The sequence below is a fragment of the Equus caballus genome, chromosome 7 (genome assembly GCF_041296265.1).
Source record: "Equus caballus isolate H_3958 breed thoroughbred chromosome 7, TB-T2T, whole genome shotgun sequence".
NCBI lineage: Eukaryota > Metazoa > Chordata > Mammalia > Perissodactyla > Equidae > Equus > Equus caballus.
The window spans coordinates 92313026-92328711 of record NC_091690.1 but is presented as its reverse complement, the minus strand read 5'-3'; the positions used below and the strand labels follow the sequence as shown (position 1 = coordinate 92328711).

The 15686-nt window shown below is 38.4% G+C and overlaps 1 long non-coding RNA gene across 3 annotated transcripts in view; it reads right to left on the bottom strand.

The window, feature by feature from the left end:
- The window catches only part of LOC102147755 (uncharacterized), a 92449-nt gene that overhangs the window by 28227 nt on the left and 48536 nt on the right, over positions 1-15686 (bottom strand). For 2 of the 3 annotated variants that reach the window (XR_011440714.1, XR_001381186.3), the window contains one exon: positions 13235-13638. The exons of the other annotated variant lie outside the window; for it this stretch is intronic. This is a non-coding gene — a long non-coding RNA (uncharacterized lncRNA). Of the gene's footprint in view, positions 1-13234; positions 13639-15686 lie in introns of those variants that run through there. 3 annotated transcript variants of the gene reach the window in all.

Below are 15686 nucleotides of genomic sequence, written 5' to 3'. Positions count from 1 at the left end.
TCTTATGCAATCTATGCATAAAGACATACAAAATTTAATTTGAGTTGGATAGTAAGCCTAAATACAAGAATCACACATGTAAAACTTGTAGGAGAAAATATAGGAGAAAATCTTTGCGATTCTGGGTCAGGCAAAGATATCTAGGACATAAGCAATAGAGAATAAAGAAAAAAATGATAAATTAGATCTCATTAAAATAAAAAATAATGCCTTCAAAAGACATTGTAACGCGAATGAAAAGGCAAGCCACAACTGGGAGTAATATTTGCAAAATATGAGTCTATCTGATAAAAGACGTATTCAGAATATATACAGAATTCTTATCAATCAATAACAAGAATAAAAATAACCCAATTAGAAATGGACAACAGTTTTGGAGAACACATCCAAGAAGATATGTGAATGGCAAATAAGCATTTAAAAAGATGCTCAAAATCATTAATCATTAGAAAAATGCAGGGGCCAGCCCATTGGCATGGCAGTTAAGTCACACGTTCTGCTTCATTGGCTCGGGCTTTGCCAGGTTGGATCCTGGATGTGGTCCTGCGCACTGCTTGTCAAGCCCTGCTGTGGCAGGCACCCTACACATAAAGTAAAGGAAGATAAAGGAAGACGGGCATGGATGTTAGCTCAGGGCCAGTCTTCCTCAGCAAAAAGAGGAGGACTGGCAGCAGATGTTAGCTAAGGGCTAATCTTCCACAAAAAAAAAAAAGAAGAAGAAGAAGAATGCAAATTAAAACCACCACGATGAGATACCACTACATAGTCACTAGAATAGCTAAAATTAAAAAGATTGACAGCACCAGCTAGCAAAGATGGATACCAACTGGACCCTTCATACACTGCTGGTGGGATACACCTTGGTGGAAAAGTTTGGCAGTTTCCCATTGACACACACTTACCATATAAACCAGCAATTCCAAGGGTTACCCAAGAGGAATGAAAACACATACCCACACAAAGATCTGTGCTTGAATTCATTGTAGCTTTATTTATAATAGCCCCAAATTGGGCAGCATCCAAATGTCTGTCAGATGATGAATGGATAAACAAATTGGGGTATATCCATACAATGGAATAATACTCAGCAATCATAAGAAATGAACTATTTTAAAAAAGGAAGAAGAAATGAGCTGTTAATGTGTCTCACAACTTAGATGAATATCAAGGGCATTCTGCTGAATGAAAAAAAGCCGGCCACAGAACATGACAAGCTGCATAGCTTCATAAATTTGAATTGCTAGAAAAGGTAAAACCAATAGAAATAGAAAATTGATCTGTGGTTTCTAAAGGCCAAGAATACAAGAAGGAGCTTGATTGCAAAGGGATACAAGGGGAACTCTTATAGTACTGAAACTATGGTTGCGTTGGTGGCTATATCAACTACGCTTATTTATCAAAACTCATCAAATTGCACACTTAAAATTTGTGGGTTTTATTATATGTGAATTATACCTCAATAAAGCTGATTTAAAATAAGGTAAATCAAAATGCTTTGATTATGGAACGACAACCAGGATATAGAGTTAAGTGTCAAAATCATTATGGAACAATATGTATAAAATGATCATTTTATTAAAAAAAATCTGTATGCACATATATGTGCTTTTCTAGAAATATAAACAAGTAACAAGTAGTTACTTCTGGGGCAAGGAAGTAGTGTTTGAGAGTTGGGAAAGAGACTTTTAAAATTTTTTATCTCATTCTGTTCTGTTCTTGAATTTCTTTTTACCATGAACATGTATTACTTTAATGATAAAAGTATAAATAATGAAAAATGAACAGTAAGTGACTAGTTTGAATACTAAGACCATATTTTTTTAGTTAAAAATCAAGACACAGAGACTAATTAGAGGGTATGAAGTAGAGATTGTCCCAGCAGAAATGTTTGGTAATCATGAATATGAATTATGTCTATTTTCATGAAAATGAATTATGATTTTTACCATTTAGAAACTCTCTTGGCACAGTTGGAAATACCCTTGAATGCTACAAAAGTGAAAATGGTGATTGTTGATTTGTGACAAGTCAATCATTTACCATAATAATGCCATTAACTTTGGGCTTAATATACCAGTAACCTATCATTTTTGCATAATGACTAATTCAAGAAAAAAGAGAAAGAAGCATTGTACTATATAATTCTGATCACAACTGATAGCACTCCTGTTTTGAGATGTTCTAATAACCTCATTCAAGATGTGGCCTCTAAATCAGCATTTGCAAGAGAATGTTCCATGACCACATAAATCTTTGAAACACAATGAAGAAGATCCAACAGGAGATCTTAGAGGCTTTAATAGACCAAGAGGCACCGAGAATCTTAAAAAGAAGTATACGAACTGTAGCATTTCCTATACATTTTTGACTGCTGAACCTCTCATTGGCCAATAACTTGGAGGGTTAGAATTTTGCAAAATACAATGCTAGTAAACACTGCTCTAAATTCAGTTCTTGAACACTGGAGAGACTAAAGAGTTGTAAACAACGGTTACTGACATTTTCCAGGTAGGATAAATTCTCTTCTCTGTTCACCAAAAATACTGTGGTCATAGCTAGAGTATAGTCCTTATCACTGTAAGCAAAATGCAGTGGAAAAGCAGGGGGTTTGTCACGAAATAAGTCTGGGTTTTATTCTCACTTCCATCATATAGCAGGGACTCTTCAAGCTTCAGTTTCTTCATTTGTAAAAGGTGAATGGAATGCTGACAATGCAAGGATAAAATGTTATGTTTAAAACACTTATCATTATGCCTGGACATGATTGGCTTTCATAAATACTGATTCTCCTTACTTTACAGCTCTTCACTTCAGCAGATGATAAACTCCTTGAGGCAGGTACCGGGTCTCATTCATCTAGGTCTCTAACATAGTAGTTGGCATTTAGTGGGAGCCTAATGCATGTTAATTGGTCTGATGTACTCAGTTTTAACGGTGAGGTAAGAGACATGTGACAGCACCTAAGTTTCATCCTTTCCTTTCTCCACTTCTCTTTCTTCTATTTCTTTCCTTTTTCTGTCTCCAGGTTCTTCTCTTTTCTCTTTGCTTCTGTTTCTTTCTTTTTTATTTTCTTCCATTTCCTTTCCATTCTGCTATTTTTTTTCCCATTATTTATCTTGGCTGGACTTTGCTGAATAATAAATCTTTCCTGTTCTTTTGGAGGAGATAAAAATCAATGTTTTATAGTTTGTATTTGTATATGTAAAAATAAAAACAACTAAATAAGGTTTTCAGTTTGTTTGATTAGTTTTTTTCATTTTCTGTGTGACCCTTAATAAACTTGAAATCTCCTAGGAAAGAGTGGCTCGTGGCAGAACAAAGGATTCGTATCCTGGTCATACAGTGTTAATATTAAACCAACTGTATTTGTATTTTCCTCATGATAACTGGCAATTTTGGCAAGGAGTCAACACAAACAGTATGCCTAGAAGATAGGAATCTAATTACAGTGAGAAGATCTGAAGTCCGTTCTCTTTGGAACTCTCTTGTTTACAATCTCCTTACCAGAAGAATAGTTTCTGCACATCTCAGAGAAGAGAGGTCCAAACAGTTCCAATGGGAATTGTCATCTCCCTGGTCCCTGGTCTGATGGCTCTAAATGATTAGTACCTCAATGGGAAATTCATTAGTTTTGGATCACAGCCCAATTCCCACAAACACTTTATTTTCACCTTCACACCTTTGGAGAAAATTCTGCTTTTAGGTGCCTGCGTTTTGGATCTGAGTGAAACTGTCATATCTTAATTATATTCAAAGCTACCCTCTTGACTTCTATTTCAGCTGTGACATTAGCCTTCACACTTGGATTGGCTTGCCTTCTCCTGGCTTGAGAGTGAGAATTTCATATGTTTTCTTTTCATCTGCAGACATCTGGGTTCTGTTTAACTCAGGATTGTAAAGCTCACAGAGCAGGAAGGGCTCAAGCACATTGTGATCACTACGGGACTTGTTCCTTTCAGGCCAAAAGCTACAAAAATCCTTTTACTGGTGCTTTTAAAAAATATCCTCGTAATAAAGACCAGGGACGGAGAACATCAAATTACTACAATTATGATTTTTAAAACCCCTTTTCCTTAAATGTAAATGTTTTACTCATCATTTCTCACTTTGGCCATACCAGCTGCATAAACTGGGCTATTTAGAAGAAAATATATATATATGTATTAGTGTAATGTCTAACCTCCTTTGGTGCTGAAGAGACGCAAACATTATTTATGAACAAATCAAATGTATTTACTGAATGCTTTCTGTGAGTGAGGAGGAATCATAGTCCCATAACCTGCACAGTCTTATAATCCCTAATGTACATTAGTATGTACTGCCTCATAAGACTCTCATTGTAATTCTCTGAGGGAATGGCTATTATAAATAAAACATATGGGACTCAGAGATTAAATGATTCACTCAGGTTACATATTAGTGGATAAGTTAGGACTAGAATACAGGTTTTTTGGTGCCTTCTTAGCTCTGAGGTCTACAACTTCATGCTGCCTCTTAAAAATATAGTCACTAGCTTGAGGAAATGAAAAACTTAACTGAAGAGAAAAGATAAATGAAATAACAGAAAATAAAATCACTCTATTTTAGCTCAATTAATGAGGTGTTGTCGGCCCATTAAACTTGACTTGTATTTCCAATTTTTGCACAAGAATTTTGTCATTAAACTGGGCATTTGACCTCTTCACTAACCCATGCCCTGTAGAAACAGTGATAGACACCATCTTAGACAGCATTAGTCAGTAGTAACAGTGAGCTTTAACATAAGCAGGAGGTAGTACTCTTCTCCAAACTGGTCACATTCCAACTGGAGCCATCAGATGAATTCAGTTGATAAAGCAATGAATGAGGAGGATAGTGGCCATATTGAAATATCATGGTTTTCAATAAACAATTGAAGATGTGGGGACACACCAGCTATGTGTCTATCTTAAAAAAGGAAGATTCTAGATGATACGAGTATCACCTTAAACTTTTGAATGAGCATCTTATGCAAGATTTAGTCACATATTTTCCTTGTTTGCAAAACAGTGATAAACAACATTTTGAGTACTGTCAAAAAAAGATAGAGAATACAAGATTTGTATTTACTAATACATATACAATTTTTCAAAATTATTCTCTACAGTAAATATCTTAGAATTTTTAATACTCTTGAATTATTCAACATTCATCGGAACTTTGGGTTTTTTTTTTAATCACTCAAAATTTTACTTTATTTTCCACCAGGGAGTTTCATTTTCCTGGAAATTTAGTGCCAGAAATACATTTCTCTATAAATAAGCTGTAGTCCATGAGAAGATATGCATAAACTGCAGTTTGGAGAGAGTAGAGAATTGGGATTTCTTGGAAAGTGGAGTATACACAGTGAAATGCCAAATATTCTGGGTTGTTGTGGTATTCTTTGATGACTCAACAGTGTTCCTCACAACAGATTCTGAAAGTCTAGCTGACTCTTGCCATCTTAAAACTGGGTTCTTTTCTATGGTAAGCGTCTTTGCTAAAGGGGTCTGCCAGGTGAGTCCCGAGATTGACAGCTTGGGCATCTGCAGGTTTCCAGGGAAGATAAACAGCTCAGGGGACCATATACATGAAGGATTTGTGTTTGTATCTAAGAAACACAAAAATATTTGGGTCAGAGTTACCTGGGAAGGAATACGCAAATGTGAAGGACATAATGGAGAAGTGATGACGTCCAGGGATCATTAGAGTGTCCTTCGCAGGTATTTGACAAATACTTATTGAATTAATAAATACATAAACGAGAAAATGAATGAGCCATGCCTTCTCAAACTTGAGAGGAAAACTTTAAGGAAGGGAACTTTAAAGGAAAAGGAGAAGACAGAGAGACTTTATGACCAGGGGAACGTAACTGTGGAGAGTTCAGCTGAGCTACGCCATGGGAGAGCCGCCTCGGGATCCATTTTGTTTGACCAAGTGGCCTGTGGGGTCCTTAAACTGGTCCTTAAACAAGCCCATGCTCTGGAGAACAGCTTGCAGAACCACATGCAAATATAAGTTCTGGGTATGACTCCTCCAACAGCCCTTGTGACTAAGTCTTCCCCCCGTCCTAGGGCCTTCCTCTTGTGTGCTCTTAGATGAGACCCCCATGGAGTTTACCAAAACCCCTCTTTTTGCTTTGAATTGACCAATCTGGCCTTAGCCTGGGAACCCCAAAGCACTTCACTCACAGACCCTAATAAAGGCATGGGCGCCAGGTCCTGCCTCTCTCTCTGCCTGCACTCTGCCTCAACCTCTCCCTGTGTCTCCTCGAGCCGTGTCGTGTACTTCCTCGAGGACATATGAGTAATAAACTTCTCTAGTTCAATTTCTCTTGTGGTCTTTTGTTAAGCTGTGGCTTGCCATTTGGCATCCTGTGCTCCACTCAACAAACGTTGATCTAACAAAGTCTTAACAGCAACATTATTTGGCTACTTGAAGTGTTTTACAACTTTGGGAAGGATTAAAAGACCCCTAGTTAGGACAGCGCTTTTCTAGACCAGAGGAGGCAATGCTGAATATTGCAGGACACTGTCTGTAGGCAGAGAGTGACCAGTGGATATGGGAGATCAAAAGGAGGAACTTGGGGGGGCTGGCCCCGTGGCCGAGTGGTTAAGTTCGCGCGCTCCGCTGCAGGCGGCCCAGTGTTTCGTTGGTTCGAATCCTGGGTGCGGACATGGCACTGCTCATCAAACCACGCTGAGGCAGCGTCCCACATGCCACAACTAGAAGAACCCACAATGAGAAATATACAACTATGTACTGGGGGGCTTTGGGGAGAAAAAGGAAAAAATAAAATCTTTAAAAAAAAAATTGCTTTTTAAAAAAAAAAAAAGGAGGAACTTGGGCGGAAACTGAGCAAAATCTAAAAGGCATGGACAAGTGTCAGAATTATTTATCTGCCATGAACAATTCCCTTCTCAACTTCGAGTCCATCCAAATCTTAGTTCATCTTGGAAAGTTGAAGCCTTTAAGCCTCATATTCTACAGCTTTTCTCTTAATGAACTCTGCCCTAGACTATTTGCTCTTTTCCAAAACTGCATGTAAATGTAAATGCTATTCCTTCTGCCTGGAATGCACTTCTCACTCTCTTTTTCCCACCTGGAAAACTACTCCTTACTCCTTAGGACTCAATTCAAATGTCTTCTTCAATGTGACTTTATTCCTGTTTCTGATCCTCCAGCAGAAGTAATTTTTTTCTTCAATATAGTTCCCTGTATGATGTTACTACAATAACCGTGTTGTTCCATAATTACATATTCACATTGTTTCCTACTAGATTAAGAATTATTTGAGAGCCATTACGTCATATTAATGTTTGAATCCTGAGCATCTATCACAATGCATATAAGCCTGATAAATAAATGAATGGATGGTTTGAAGGATGGCTGATGAATATCTACCCTTGAATCACTGTTATACACTCTCTAGTCACTCATTAATTCATTTAATCACGCATGCATTTAGTTGACAAAAAAATATGTATTGTATACCTCCTATGTTATTATCTAGAAGTATGATTTATATCGTGTTGTTAGTGTCATCCAGTTGATTCCAAGGTTTAGTGGCCTTGTGGACAGCAGAGCAGAACCTGCCCGGTCTTCTTGCACCTTCCCCTCACCTTCTGGTGCTGTATTAGATGAGGCTCTGCTGACATTCATAGGGTTTTCATGGCCAATTTGTTTTAGAAGTGAGAGGTCAGGTCCTTCTTCCTAGTCTGTGTTAGTCTGGAAGCTCTGTCCACCATGGGAGACTCTGCTGGTATTTGAAATACTGGTGACAGAGCTTTCAGCATCACAGCGACATACAGCTGTCATAGTATGACAAGAGACAGACAGGTGCTGTGGTTCCCTGACCAGGAAACAAACCTGGGCCACAGTGGTGATAGCACCTAATCTTAACCACTAGACCACCAGAGCTGCATTTATGTCATTAGACCATATTATTTTCTAGAAGTATTCTTTACATCATTAGGTTGAGAGGATTTATTTTTTCAAACATTCGATATCCACTACCCTCCTCCAGACTGTCCCTGACATTGCAGCTGTTCCGTCTCCCAGTCCACTATAATTTCTATAATTTCCCAGTCACTAATAATTTCTCCCATGCTCCCTTTACCCTGGTGGCTACAGCTGCTGATCAGCTTAGTGGCGGAGTTCTCCAGGGAACCTGTTTCCAGATTTGATTTGTGCCTGAGTGAAACCCCTGCAGCCATTTGGAGGTAAGGTCAACAGTTCTGTGAGGGTTTCTGGTCTTTGATACTGTAGAGGGTCAGCGTATGAGCAACATGGCAAACTGGGTCTAACACAAGCTAATGAAGCCAGCGCACATTTCCCTGGCAGGCACCCTAGGCCCTGTTCTTCATCTATTTGAACTAAGATGCCTCCTGCTCACCAATGTGGCTCACAGGACAGGGCAGTGCCTGCCAGATGTGAAAGAATGGAGGCGGAGCGAGGGAGTACAAAGCACTCTGTGAGTGCACTTCAGACCAGAGTAAACATACCTCAATCAAATACCAAACAACCCTCTGCAATAGGGATTATGACCCCCTGTTTACAGAAAAGGAAAACACTGAGGTACTGAGACACTGAGTAACTTAAGTTAGGTCCACAGCTAGAAAGTGATAGAGTCAGGTTTTAAGGCCAGATCTGGTTGATTTCAAGGTCCAAGGTGCATCATTTTTTCTGTACAATCGCCTACCATTCCAGGAAAGCTAAGTTCAGTTCAACATGAAACAAGACTTCTTAAAAATTAGAGCTATCCAATGAATAAATGTCTTCAAAACTTAGTGAGCTCCCTAAGTAGAATTCAACCCCAGGTCAGAGGAACATGAGAGAACAAAACTGTCAAGGAAGCTCGAAAATAAATTACTCTATTTGCTGGAATGCTGGTTTTTAGATTCCTTTCTTTGTCTAAAACTCTATGATTATAGACAGACACACACACGCACACATGCACACATCCAGAGAAGGTCCTCATGGTGATGAGGTAAAGAGTAACAAGCTTAAAACTGTGTGCGCTTAAATTGCAAGCATCCAGGGGCTGGCCCCGTGGCCAAGTGGTTAAGTTCGCGCGCTCTGCTGCAGGCGGCCCAGTGTTTCGTCAGTTCGAATCCTGGGGGCTGACATGGCACTGCTCATCAAACCACGCTGAGGCAGCGTCCCACATGCCACAACTAGAAGGACCCACAACGAAGAATATACAACTATGTACCGGGGGTGCTTTGGAGAGAAAAAGGAAAAAAATAAAATCTTAAAAAAAAAATGCAAGTGTCCATAATAACAACAATAATAATAATATTAATGGAACTCCTCAACCACACCAGGAGATGTGCTCAACACAGTTCATATATTATCTCATTTAATGGGCATAATAATAGTAGCTACCTTACAGGGATGTTACAAGGATTAAATTAATACATGTAAACTGCTTAGAATAGTGCCTGACACATAGTAAGTGTTGAATAAGCATTAACTGTTCTTATTACTATTACTCCTTGCAGCAAGGAATAAAAATAGAACACCCATAAGCCACACGTGCTGGAGGCTACAAATGCAGTACGGAAGCAGGGCAAGAGAACGAGGACAGGAGTGAGCAAGGCGTCTTACTATTGATTACAACGTGGGTAAAGGAAAATTGGGATTTTTAAAGCACTAGTGTTATAATCCAGAGTAAATAATTTAGGCAAGTGTCTTAATCTTGCAAAGCTTTGATTTCTCCATCCTTAAAAGGGAATATTATAGTACCTACCTCACAGGGTTGTGTTGAAGATTATATAATATCATGCATCTAAAGCACTAAGTCTGGGGGTTGGAAACTAGATTTAGAAAATTCCCCAAATATTTAAAACAATTGAGATTCACAGGTTAGTGTAAAATATCTTCAGGATATTTTTCTTTCTTTTCTGTCTCCCTTCCCTCCAGTACACCATTCCATTGACTTTGGTATGGTTTACCAGAAAAAAGCAAAGATGTAAGTGGTTCAAAATAAACTTTCATGGTTTATTAAAATATAATTCAATAAGAATTTATTGAGCATTTATCATGCTACAGAGTAGTGGTATTTTGCTCAGTGATGTGAAGGAAACAGGAGTATATGAAAAAGCAAAGCACGGGAAGGGCGTAATAGGACATAGTGGTCAGAACCTGGCTGGGAATCCACACATACTCTGTATTATCTGTGTGACTTCGGGACAGTGTTTTAACCGCTGTAGGCTTCAGTTTTCCCAACCATAAAGTGGGGATGACAATGGTATTCATCTCATACGGTTGTCATGAGGATTAGATAAAATATTCCCTGATTAGTGCTGGCACATAATAAGCTTTCCCTATATGTTAGCCATTGCATACATTTACACATAAATGACAAAAATTTCTAAATATATGTTAGGACACATTACCTGACAACTCTTATGTGCATTTATGGTAACAGAATAAAATACTTAAAATCATAATTGACATGAAAATTCTGTGATTTAGGAACATTCACACACGCACACGGTAGCTTCTAAATTTATAATTTTAATGGGAATACAATATTTGCACATAAGTAACAACCAAGATCAATAATCACATGTGAATAATCATATATTGAATGTGTGAGATCTCAACTCTAAGAAAAGGCGAGTCCAACAGGCAACTTCCACTCACTGGCTATAGCCCACACTAACAGCCAGCTCCCTAAGAACCAGAACCACAGCTCTCCCATTCTATCTTCTACCTCACAGTGCCTATCACCAACGCTGTGTTCAACAGGTATTTATTGAATACATGAAAAAAATACAAAAATGATGGTTACAAAGTCTACTGTAGCACCATGAGAAATGTTTATGTTACTCTATCCAACAGAAAATCACAATATAACATTCCAACTACAAATTACTAAACATATTTATTCATCCATATAAACTCAGACTAAAAGGAATTAAAATAAAAAGAAAACAGTTGATTTGTTAACACTGTCACATCTTTCGTCTGACCCACAGAGTTTGAAGACATCTTAAAGAAATACTGGTCCAATGTGCTCATATTACAGACAGGGAAGGAGCCCTAGAGAGCAGAAGTCATTTACTCAAGTTTACCCAGATCAAATAGCAAACGGCAGGTTTCTTATCTCTCAGTCTCTTGGGTTTTTTCTACTAGACCAAACACCCCATTCTACTCCCTTCTTATACTCACCCCCCACTCCACCATCACCCAACCCTCCCCCACACAATGAAGTACTTGATTTAAGTGAATTTTATTTTTGTCTCTTTATCCAGGATTTCATCATGAAGTCAGAGAAAATAATCCCTCTATATTACCCATCATAATATAGGGCACAAAGAATGTTTCAATAAATGTTTATTTGAATATTGATTCCCTCTAATGGAATTAATATGGTGTTTCAAAGGATAAGATTTTTGAGATATGAAAGGAGGGAAAGGGTAGAGGCCATTTCAGTTGATAAGAATCAACAACATTCTCATAACAAATACATATACCACACTTACCATATTAGGCGCTAGGAACAGAGTGGTAGACAGAAACGCACACCGTTCTGTTCTCACAGAAGTCTCTGCATAGAAGGGGAGGCAACACCAAGTCGTTCAACAGTTGTACAGGCAATAGTTGTACTAGCAGTGTAGAATCACAAACTGAGAAAAGTCTTCTGAGGAAAATGGACTGTTCTTTGACAGTATATGATAAAGGCACCTTCCACTAGGAAGTGGTGCTTGAGTTTGTGATCTGAAGGACAAATAGGAGTTAGGGGATGACACAAGTGTATAACATGATGAATTTGAGGCTCGGAGAGGAGACTATCTGATTAGAGTGATGGGTCCATGCAGTAAGGAAAGGGGTGTGGAAAGGAATATATTGGAAACAAGGATGGACAGATGGAGAGATGGAGACCAGATTATGAAGGACCTTGAAAACACAAGGAAAAGGTTACCAAAAAGAGGAGCTATTAAATAATAGTAGTGAAAATAAAAATAGAAGATACATATGCATATGTATATTTATACAATAAATAATATATATGTAATATGAGCCAGAATAAGGATGGACCGCATCTCCTTTAATCTGGTTATCTCCACGTTTAGAGATAAGGAAACTGGCTAAGAGATGCAAGACAACTTTGTGGCCGATGCCAATCAGTAAGTGCTGACTTCAGCTCACGGCCACCTGCACTTGAGTAAAGGTTTTCCAGAAAAGGACTGAAGTGATGACAGCTGATGATGGCTTATAGCGCACATTAGGGGAACGAGAGCCAAGGCTGTTTCAGAATCCAAATGTGAAGAAATCTGGGCCTTGGACCAGAGTATTGGTCATGGGAATGGAGAAATAGGGTCAAAATAGGGGGAAAACCCAAAAACCAAAAACAGATGCCTGGGCGGATTGGGTAATGAAGGCAAAAAGTTAGTCAACTATGAGTCTAATATACCGAATTTGGATGATTTGGAAAGATGAGGTGCTGTTGCCTCTAGAAGGAAAGTTTGATGAGAAGCTGGTTTTTAAAGAGGCAGGTGTTAAATAGGAAAAGAAAAGTCTATCGAAACTTTACACCCAGATTGGGCGGTAAGAACATAAAACTGATCAAAAAGTAAGTTAGCTACTCAAGATTCAAACTTGTCTGAAATGGGCTTTGAACTATTCATCAGAATTTACGACAAAACGCCAAATGTATTCACTAATACATATGTTAAAATGCACACTACTTGTCTCACTTTTGACTAATGAGGCTTCAAATCCTCCCTGAATCTCTCGCGTTTACAGAAGGAAATTAAAAAATTGATTGGTTACTTCCTCCACACATGTGGACGCCTCGATTGGCCAGCTGCCGGTGGCTAGGCAACCGGGCGGAGAGTCTTTGGGACAAGTAGCCGACTTCATCACAGCAGGAGCCGTGAGGCAAGGAGCTCTGGGATCAATTAAAATGCCAGGCTTTTCCAGGCTGGTTTCCAGCGCATCTGTGCATGATTCCACATAAATTTAGGGAATTAGAGATCAGACAAAGGTAAACATTTCTGTGCCTTGCTTCACACTGATTTAAAATGAGAAGATGAAATACACCCCAGTCATCCAGCCTGGAGGGGTTTACACCTTTAGCTGATTTTTTCTCCCTCAATTACTTTATTATTTTAGGTATGTTGTAATCCAAGACTCCTTAAATCATCTGTGCATTCTTTTGAGGAGGGGAAGAGAAAAAGAAACAAAGAAAAAACCAGTTCTTAGTTTCATAGACTAAACAGCAGAATATGACTCATTCTTTAATTTTATAGTCACACCTCTGAGAGAAATTATTAATGCTCTTCATTTTCTAGCTATTCAGGCTCCTGAGCTTGGTTTCGATAAAAAGCTCATTCATGTCCCCATAGAAAAGGAAAGACATTTTCTCCCTAAGACTCTGTAGAAGTCTGACCGTTTGCAGAGCCTCCTCCCCTTTTGTGTTTTGTTTTCTTATTTTATCTATCCCTTGGAGCCTATGGTTCTGGCTATTTCCCTAGTGCCGGAGGTCACGGACGGCCTGCTTGTCGGGGAGGGTTGAACTTCCACAGAATCCTTTTCACCTGGGCTGAGGTAAGGGGTTGGAGGTGAATCTCCGAGGCAGCAAGCAGCAAGATAAAACCAGTTCAGAGATGGGAAGGTGCAGACGAGATGCTAGAAGACAAAGACACGGCAAATATCATGAAGGGCAAGTGATATTATGTCAAGTCCTATAGAGAAAGACAATCCTCTGATATCACAGAGGTGGCACACAGTTACCTTTCATTACACAGCAGTAAAGCAGAAAGCCCTCAGCTTTGGCCGCATAGTCAATATGGACCTGAAGCAGGACCTGGAGGTAACTTTTGAGTGAACTTGACCCGCTCGTTACCTGCTCGACTCTATACTGGTAACAAGCGTCGGCAAAGAAGACCTCCAAAGTTCTTTTCAGGTTTATAGTCGCAAATTCTATGAATTAATTCAAAATGTTTTAGGTACAAAAATAAGTTTATTTAGAATTGGAAAAGAAATCACACTAATTGCTAATTTGTAAAAGCTTACAGGAACTACAATCTTAGAATTATCAAATCTGTCCAGTGACTTGAACCTTGCACCATTGTGAGACAACGCAGTCTAACAGAATGCTTTCTATCTGGAAATCTACTTGTCTAAGAACTACACCCGTTTTCCTTTTCCATGGTATATCTTTTCTCTTTCTTTTACTTTCAACTTTTGTGAAACCTTATGTTTTCAAACTTTTTCTTATAAACAGCCTATAATAGGTGTTTCTTAAATTCTACCTGAAAAATCTTTGCCACTTAACTGGAGCAGTTAATTCAAAGTACGAGAAAAGCAAAAAAGGAAATCAACACTTATTGAGCATGTAGGGCTGGACTCAGTGCTATTCATCTATTTTATTTTTAATTCTCACAACAACCCTGTGAGGGAGACCCAATCTCTACTCTGCGAGCGAGGAACCCAATGTTCTGTAACATGCCAGTGGTCACCCAGTGTTGGATGACAAGGCTCCTGTCTTTCTTACTATCAAGCCCGTATTCTTTCTGCCCCACCACACAGGATTCTCTCACTCTCAAGAAATCTTATATAATGAGGATTATCTGCCTAAAGTTTGACTTAAGTTAAATAAATCATTTGTTCTGTATGTATGTAGGTGTAAGCGTAGTATTACGTAAATCCATAATGAACTTTTCCAGAAGAACAGAAAAGCTTAAGAAAATAACAGTTTAACTCTCTCCCGCAATTTGGTCTGAACAAAGATCATGAGAGAAATGGCGATCTCCCAACAGAACACATTTGAGAAGGTTGCGGGTTGGATCCTTGAGTCTGGTGTTCCAACTCTAGGTACCTTTAGAGTAACGTAATGCAGCTCTTGCCAAAGCACACAGTGAAGTATTTTAATAAGAGAGTGAGTGCAGGTTTAAAACTCAAGCAACCTGTGGAAGGGTATTTTAATTTTCTGTCATCCACAAGTGCCTGTAATTAATGCTGCTTATATGCAGTTGGCATATTTATGACCTCAGTTTCCTTCTTATACGCACCCTTCACTTTTTTCTATCTATTAATAGTGCTCAGAGCCCAGGGAGCAAGTGACTGCAAGTCAGCGGAAGCTGAAAAAATTGTCTAAGAAGACATTCATACGAGAATGGTTTCCAAAAAGCAGTAATTACTTCTGCCACATTCTTTGAGCTGACTTAAATCTAATTTAGGAAATTCTTCATTAGTTTAAAAATATTCTGCTTCTTCCCTGAAGGAATTATTTTTTATTTATTTATTTTTTTTCAAGTGGAGGGTCCCTCAATAACGACTTTAAATGGTAGATGCTTGGGATCCCCATGCAATGGTAGAACATGGGATTCCCATGGGGGTGGAGGGCAGCAACTGGTTGAAGATGAGCTCAGAATTAAAAATTAGGAATTACATGAGAACTGACATGCCATATGAAACATTCCAAAGGTATGTTTAACCTAAGTATGTATAAAATAATTAAAGACTATTATTACAAAGAAATAAAGACCACAATAAAATTATAGGATATTGTGAAATAAAGATTAGATATGGAAACAAGTAGAACTTCTAAAGACAATATTGATACTTAAATTAAATTTCTTATGGATTTATTATAAAGATTAGGTAATATTGAAGGCAGAAATAGTGAAGTGAAAGATAGATATGAATTGCCCAGAATTGGTAGAGATAAAAAT